Source organism: Pseudophryne corroboree, chromosome 5 (genome assembly GCF_028390025.1).
Source record: "Pseudophryne corroboree isolate aPseCor3 chromosome 5, aPseCor3.hap2, whole genome shotgun sequence".
In the NCBI taxonomy this organism is placed as follows: Eukaryota; Metazoa; Chordata; class Amphibia; order Anura; family Myobatrachidae; genus Pseudophryne; species Pseudophryne corroboree.
In genome coordinates this window covers 335339739-335347985 of record NC_086448.1, presented here as the reverse complement: position 1 = coordinate 335347985, position 8247 = coordinate 335339739, and positions in this window count along the sequence as shown.

Genomic DNA, 8247 nt, shown 5'->3' with positions numbered 1-8247 from the left:
GAGGAAGGGGAAAAAGGTCGCCTGTTCTGTCAGGCTCCCAGGACCAAAAGTCCTCCCCGGCCTCTGCCAAGTCCACCGCATGATGCTGGGGCTCCCCTACGGGAGTGCGTACCGGTGGGGGCGCGTCTCCGACTCTTCAGTCAGGTCTGGTTTCACCTGAACCTAGATCCTAGGGTGTTAGACATAGTGTCCCAAAGGTACAAACTGGAGTTTCAGGAGGTGCCCCCTCCCCGCCCCCCCCCCCCCCACCGATTTTTCAAATCAGCCTTGCCAGTTTCTATCCCAGAAAGGGAAGTAGTGAGTACTGCAATACAGGGAGAATGGTTTTATTCAAGCCTCTTTGTCGTGCCAAAGCCGGACGACTCGGTCAGACCGATCTTGAACCTAAAATCCCTCAATCTGTATTTGAAAACTTTCAAGTTCAAGATGGAATCTCTTCGAGCAGTGATCTCCAGTCTAGAAGGGGGGGATTTTATGGCGTCTGTCGACATAAAAGATGCCTACTTACAAATCCCAATATATCCTCCACATCAAACTTTCCTAAGATTTGCGGTGCAGGATTGTCATTACCAATTTCAGATATTGCCATTTGGTCTTTCCACTGCCCCGAGGGTCTTCACCAAAGTGATGACCGAAATGATGGTACTCCTACGCAAGCAGGGTGTTACAATTATCCCGTACTTGGACGATCTCCTGATAAAGGCGAGATCAAAGGAGCAGTTGCTAAGAAATGTAGAACTCTCCCTGATGGTTCTGCAACATCATGGTTGGATTCTAAATTTGCCAAAGTCTCAGTTGATTATGACATCTCGGCTGCCTTTCTTGGGCATGATCCTGGGCACGGAACTGCAGAGAGTGTTTCTTCCAGCGGAAAACGCTCTGGAAATCCAATGCATGGTCAAGGAGATTCTGAAACCGGCAAGAGTGTCGATTCATCAATGCACTCGAGTGCTAGGGAAGATGTTGCGGCTTACGAAGCCATTCCGTTTGGCAGGTTTCATGCCCGGGTGTTTCAGTGGGACCTGTTGGACAAATGGTCCGGGTCTCATCTGCACATGCACCGGAAAATAATTCTATCTTCCAGGACCAGAATATCTCTCCTGTGGTGGCTGCAAAGTTCTCACCTTCTAGAGGGACGCAGGTTCGGGATCCAGGATTGGGTCCTGCTGACCACGGATGCAAGTCTCCGAGGCTGGGGAGCAGTCACACAAGGAAGAAGTTTCCAGGGAAAATGGTCAAGCCAGGAAACTTGTCTCAACGTTCTGGAGTTAAGAGCCATTTACAACGGCCTTCTAGAAGCAGAACACCTTCTTCGAGGTCTACCTGTCCTGATTCAGTCGGACAACGTAACAGCGGTGGCGTACGTAAACCGCCAGGGCGGAACAAAGAGCAGAGCGGCGATGGCGGAGGCCACAAGAGTTCTCCGCTGGGCGGAAAAGCACGTGAGTGCTCTGTCAGCAGTCTTCCTTCCGGGCGTGGACAACTGGGAAGCAGACTTCCTCAGCAGACACGATCTCCATCCAGGAGAGTGGGCTCCTCATCAAGATACTTCTATGAGGAAGCCGCTGAACTTGTTAAAGGCGGAGAAACGCGTAAGAGGTCATCACCACTCGTCCGGTACCGGTCCGAATTTCCATCCTCCTGCAGGCACCTTTCACCACTGTTTGGATACTCCAGATATGGCACCTATAATGGGATAATCAAAGCACCAGGAGCCGGGAGACACCATTACATGGGACTAAAGGACTAAGCAGGTTTTTCATTCACTTATCAGTGAGGATCACTGTCACTGTCTTAAAATCAAAATATTAGAAACAGCATGCTGTACTAACCACTAACACTATTTCTGACGGCTGTTGCAAATAGTTAGCCACTAATAGTGACACTAATCATTGCTTTGCTAATTATTTCCAACTACAAAGAGTCAAGAGACTAACTAATCAGCTGAATTGGAAAAGCTTGCGTACTAACCACTACCAATAAGGCTTGGAATCAAAACTGCACTTTATTTTATGCTTTGCAGGACTGACCGGCACGTATGATGAGATTTGTTATTAATTAATATTGAATTTTTTAAATTGTATTAATAAAGGTACATATCTTTTTAATAAGCGCTGTTATTTGTGTATGTAGTTTGTGGTTTTAAGGGTAGAGTACTCTCCCTTTGTAACAGCTGCTATAGATTAGTATGTTCTTTTATGGTAATTTTAATTTATGTGCACCCATTCTACCTAGCAACTAGCTAGACATTTTTTTGTTTACATTTTCTTCATCAAGAGGTATTTGCAGAAGTGACAAGGCGTTGGGGAATTCCTCAAATAGACATGATGGCGTCTCGCCTCAACAAGAAGCTTCCGAGGTATTGTTCCAGGTCAAGGGAACCCAAGCCAGTGCAGTGGACACCCTGGTAACTCCGTGGGTTTTTCAGTCGATATATGTGTTCCCTCCACTTCCTCTCATTCCAAAAGTGTTGAGGATCATAAGACGAACAAGGGTTCCGACAGTACTCGTCGTTCCAGATTGGCCACGGAGGGCCTGGTATCCGGATCTTCAGGAATTGCTCATAGAAGATCCTTGGGCGCTTCCTCTCAGAGAGGATCTGTTACTGCAGGGGCCATGCGTATTTCAAGATTTACCGCGGCTGCGTTCAACGGCGTGGAGGTTGAAAGCCAAATCCTAGCTCGAAAGGGTATTCCCGGGGAAGTCATCCCCACTCTCCTTAAGGCTAGAAAGGAGGTCACTGTGAAGCATTATCACCGTATTTGGAGAAAATATGTATCGTGGTGTGAAGCCAAGAAAGCTCCCATGGAGGAGTTTCAGCTGGGTCGTTTCCTCCAGTTTTTGCAGGCCTGAAATTGGGTTCCATTAAAGTGCAGATTTCGGCTTTATCTATTTTCTTTCAAAAAGAATTGGCTGCCCTTCCAGAGGTTCAGACTTTCGTGAAGGGAGTGCTGCATATCCATCCTCCGTTTGTGCCACCCGTGGCACCGTGGGATCTTGATGTGGTGTTACAATTTCTTATGTCTCACTGGTTTGAACCTTTGCGAAAGGTTGAGTTGAAATTTCTCACTTGGAAGGTGGTCATGCATTTGGCCTTGGCGTCCGCCAGACGGGTGTCGGAATTGGCGGCTTTGTCTCACAAGAGCCCATATTTGATTTTCCATGTGGATAGAGCGGAATTGAGGACTCGTCAACAATTTTTGCCGAAGGTGGTTTCTTCGTTTGACATAAATCAACCTATTGTGGTGCCTGTGGCTACGGATACTGTGACGGTGCCAAAATCTTGTAAGAGCTTTGAAGATTTATGTCGACAGAACGGCTCGTGTTAGGAAAACAGAGGCTCTGTTTGTCCTGTATGCTTCCAACAAGATTGGAAATCCTGCTTCCAAGCAGACTATTGCACACTGGATTTGTAATACGATTCAGCACGCTCATTCTACAGCTGGTTTGCCGTTGCCGAAGTCAGTGAAGGCCCATTCTAGCAGGAAGGTGGGCTCATCTTGGGCGGCTGCCCGAGGGGTCTCGGCGCTTCAACTTTGCTGAGCAGCTACGTGGTCGGGTTCAAACACTTTTGCTAAGTTCTACAAGTTTGATACCCTGGCTGATGAGGACCTCATGTTTGCTCAATCGGTGCTGCAGAGTTGTCCGCACTATCCCGCCCGGTCTGGAGCTTTGGTATAGACCCCATGGTCCTTTTGGAGCCCCCAGCATCCTCTAGGACGTAAGAGAAAATAGGATTTTAATACCTACCGGTAAGTCATTTTCTCCGAGTCCATAGAGGATGCTGGGCGCCCATCCCAGTGCGGACTGTTGCTTGCAGTTGTATTGTTAGTTGTTGTTTTCGGTTACTTGAAGGTTGTGTATCGGTTATATTCATCTTATTGCTGTCTTTAGTTCATACTGTTATCTGGCATTCCTGGTAATCGAGTTGTACGATGTGGTGTGAGCTGGTATGTATCTCGCCCTTGGTTTAACAAAAATCCTCTTCCTCGAAATGTGCGTCTCCCTGGGCACAGTTCCTATAACTGAGGTCTGGAGGAGGGGCATAGAGGGAGGAGCCAGTTCATACCCATTCAAAGTCTTATAGTGTGCCCATGTCTCCTGCGGATCCCGTCTATACCCCATGGTCCTTTTGGAGTCCCCAGCATCCTCTACGGACTAGGAGAAAAGGATTTACCGGTAGGTATTAAAATCCTATTATTATTACTGATGCTAAGCAGCAGTGCCAAGATGTTTTATATATTTATTTACAGGGGTTTTTTTTATATAGCGCAGCGATTTCTGTTACGCTTCACAACTGGACACAATTAGAAGACAAAACTGGGTAAAAACAGTCATAGAGGTAAGATGGCCCTTTTCGCAAGCTTACAATCTATGGAAACGGTACAGGCATGATTGGTGGATTGCTGCAGAGATGGTTGTCCTTCTGGAAGGTTCTCTCTGCACATAGGAATTCTGTAGTTCTGACAGAGTGACCATCGGGTTCCTGGTCACCTCCCTGACTAGGGCCCTTCTCCCTCGATCGCTCAGTTTATACTGCCGACCAGCTCTAGGAAGAGTCCTGGTGGTTTCAAACTTCTTCCATTTACAGGTGATGGAGGCCACTGTGCTCATTGGGACCTTCAAAGCAGCAGATTTTTTCTGTACCCTTCCCCTGATTTGTGCCTCAAGACAATTCCTTTGCCTTCATGCTTGGTTTGTACTCAGAAATGCACTGTCAAGTGTGGGACATTATATAGACAGGTGTGTGCTTTTCCAAATCATGTCCAATCAACTGAATTTACTGCAGACTCCAATTAAGCTGTAGGAACATCTCCAGGATGATCAGTGGAAATAGGATGCACCTGAGCATTTTGAGCTTCATGGCAAAGGCTGTGAATACTTATGTACATGTGATTTCATGTTTTTTATTATAAATAAATTTGAAACTTTATTCAGCGGGGTACACTGGGATTCCACAGGGAATAACATCGAGGTGTGTAGAGTTGGATCTTGATCCAAGGCACCAACAGGCTAAAGCTTGGACTGTTCCCAGGATTCACTGCACCGCCTCCTCTATAGCCCCACCTCCAGGCACTGGAGCTCAGTTTATAAGTTGGTGCTTGCAGTGCAGGTCACTAACGGGGGGGGTGGGCTGCGCTAGGTAGCCCTGAAAAGAGCTTTTCTAGAAGACTTTAAGAGCCGCAGCACAAGCACTAGTAGCAGTGTATGTCATGTTGACATTCTGTGCCGCGGCTCCATCACCTTCCTCAGCGGTGTTGTATACTCTTGCGGCCTTGTTTCTGGGTACTTACAGCAGAGGCGCTCCGGTCATCAGGCACACATCACGGCTGCTGCTCTCCTGGTTCGTGTGGCCGCACTTCAGGAAGGAGGTAAGAGGGTACCCCAGGTGGGACCCGCCGGTAAATCGCGATCCGGTCACGGTCCCAGGAGATGGACTGCGCCGCTGGCGTGGACACTGTGGCCGTGCAGGGACCCAACTATATGCACCAGGGCGGGGAGCACAGGTCGGATTTACAAAAATCCGTTTGTTATAGGCTCCATAGTACCCGGTGAGGAAGTCCAGCAGAGGGTATAAGGGGCTGACCTGTAGCCCCTCCCCCAGCTCCAGGCACCATCTACAGCAGGTGTTCCCGCCCTTGAGCTACATTTCTCTCCCTCACTTCCTGTCAGCGTCTGGGTGCCATTTCACATAGCTGCGCTGATCCTGGGACTGCTGAGCACTATCTCCTCTGTAAAGCCGCCTGCCTCATCAGCGCTGTGCATTTACAGGACACTTAAGTATTCTACATGTCGTTTAGTCAGCGTTAGTTAAGAACAAGTGCATACCTCCCAACTGTCCCGATTTTCGCGGGACAGTCCCGTTTTTTGGGGACTGTCCCGCTGTCCCACCCGCGGGCCGCAGTGTCCCGCGGTGGGGGGGGCAGTTGGGAGGCTCTGTCACCCGCTGCCCTGCTTAGCAGAGCAGCGGTGAATAGACGCTGTGCGCATGCGCACAGCGTCTATTCAGTGCAGACGGAGGGATAGGGAGCATGCCAGCGGCTCACAGAGCGCTGGGCATGCCCCCTCAGTGACGAAAACGGGGGTGTGACTCGCGATCGCGGGTCCTCCCGCGAAACCACGCCCCTTTTCGTAGGCCACGCCCCCTTTTCGGGAGCGCGCGCTGCTTCGCCGCGCGAGTGTCCCGCTTCCCAGGAGAAGAAAGTTGGTAGGTATGCAAGTGCACTACTATATGAATATTTTATACAAGTATTCTGTGATATACATCCAGTGTTTACTATAAAAAAAAAAAACTGAATAGTTCAAAGACTGGCGCTAGAATGAGCTGCCTTAGGTAATATCCCCCCTCAGATGTCACCACACATCTATAAAACAACCAACAGCATACAACAAATATGGGAGGTGTACCGCCCAGGGCGCTAGTACAACAGAATCACTGTGTGTAAGACTTTCCTATCTGGAAGTTTTTCCCGTATACAGCCTTCAGTCTACTTGACACTTGGTACTTGTACAAGGAATTCAGTGCATAAAAAACATTAAAAAAACAAACAATAGTGTAAGAAAATTTTTACAAATACATACATCAGTATGAACACCGTGATCGCTCTATTTTACATGAACGTAAAAAAGTGATTATAAACAGCATGCCGCATCTCCACTGAATGAATGCACCATGCCCTACAATTTACTAAGTGCTTGATTTAGTGAACTTATCCCAGGTTCCGCTGAGTCTCCCGCCATGAACTGTTTCCTCGCTTCCGTCCCAGATGCTACATATATATATATGCGCTATCTGGGTTTTTTTCCCTGGGCCAGTTTGGTGCTGGTGTGTGCTGGCATACTCTCTCTCTGTCTCTCCAAAGGGCCTGCTTTAGGGAATTGTCCCCTCATAGCTATATCCCTGTGTGTGGGGGGTGTCGGTACGTGTGTCGGCATGTCTGAAACGGAAGGCTTATCCAAAGGGGAGGTGGAACAGATGAGTGGTGTGTCTCAATCGGCGGTGCCGACTCAGGATTGGATGGATATGTGGCATATGTTAAATGCTAGTGTAGCTTCACTGCATAAAAGGCTGGACAAAGCAGAGTCCAGCGCATCGACAGGTAATCAATCTACGGATTGTACCGACTCACAGGACCCGTCAGAGTCTCAGGAACGTCCCTTCTCACAAATAAGGGACACAGATACCGACACGGACTCTGATTCCAGTGTCGACTATGATGAAGCAAAATTGCACCCCAGGGTGACAAAAAGTATTCAGTGCATGATTATTGCAATAAAAGAGGTCTTCCATATCACTGATGAGCCTCGCTGCTCGACACGAGGATATACATGTTTAAGGGAAAGAAACAGGTTATAAACTTTCCTCCTTCACATGAAATTAATGAGTTATGTGAAAAAGCACGGGAAACTCCAGATAAGAAGCTGCAGATTCCCAAAAGGCTTCTTATGGCGTACCCTTTCCCTACACAGGACAGGGTACGTTGGGAATCCTCTCCCACAGTGGACAAAGCCTTAACACGCCTTTCCAAGAAGGTGGCGCTACCGTCCCCTGACACAGCGGCCCTCAAGGATCCTGTGGACCGCAGGCAAGAGACTACATTAAAGTCTATCTACACTCATACTGTTACTTTGCTTAGACCGGCAATTGCGTCGGCATGGGTATGTAGTGCAGTAGCAGCTTGGACAGATACACTGTCAGCTGACCTTGATACCCTAGATAGGGATACAATTTTGTTAATATTAGCTCATATTAAGGACGCAGTCTTATATATGAGGGACGCTCAAAGAGACATTGGATTACTGGGTTCAAGAGCCAATGCTATGGCTATTTCGGCAAGAAGAGCCTTATGGATCCGCCAATGGACGGGGGATGCAGACTCAAAAAGGCATATGGAGGTTTTACCTTACAAAGGTGATGTATTGTTTGGGGATGGCCTCGCAGACCTGGTTTCTACAGCTACCGTGGGTAAGTCGACCTTTTTACCTTTTGTTCCCCAACAGCAAAAGAAACCCCCACAATATCAGATGCAGTCCTTTCGGTCGCATAGATCCAGAAGAGGTCGGGGCTCCTCTTTCCTCGCCAGAGGTTAGGGTAGAGGCAAGAGGACACCTGCTGCGGCTAGTTCCCAAGAGCAGAAGTCCTCCCCGCCTTCCGCTAAGTCTACCGCATAACGCTGGGGCTCCCCTGCGGGAGTCCGCACAGGTGGGGCACGCCTTCGACTATTCAGCCAAGTCTGGGTTCAGTCA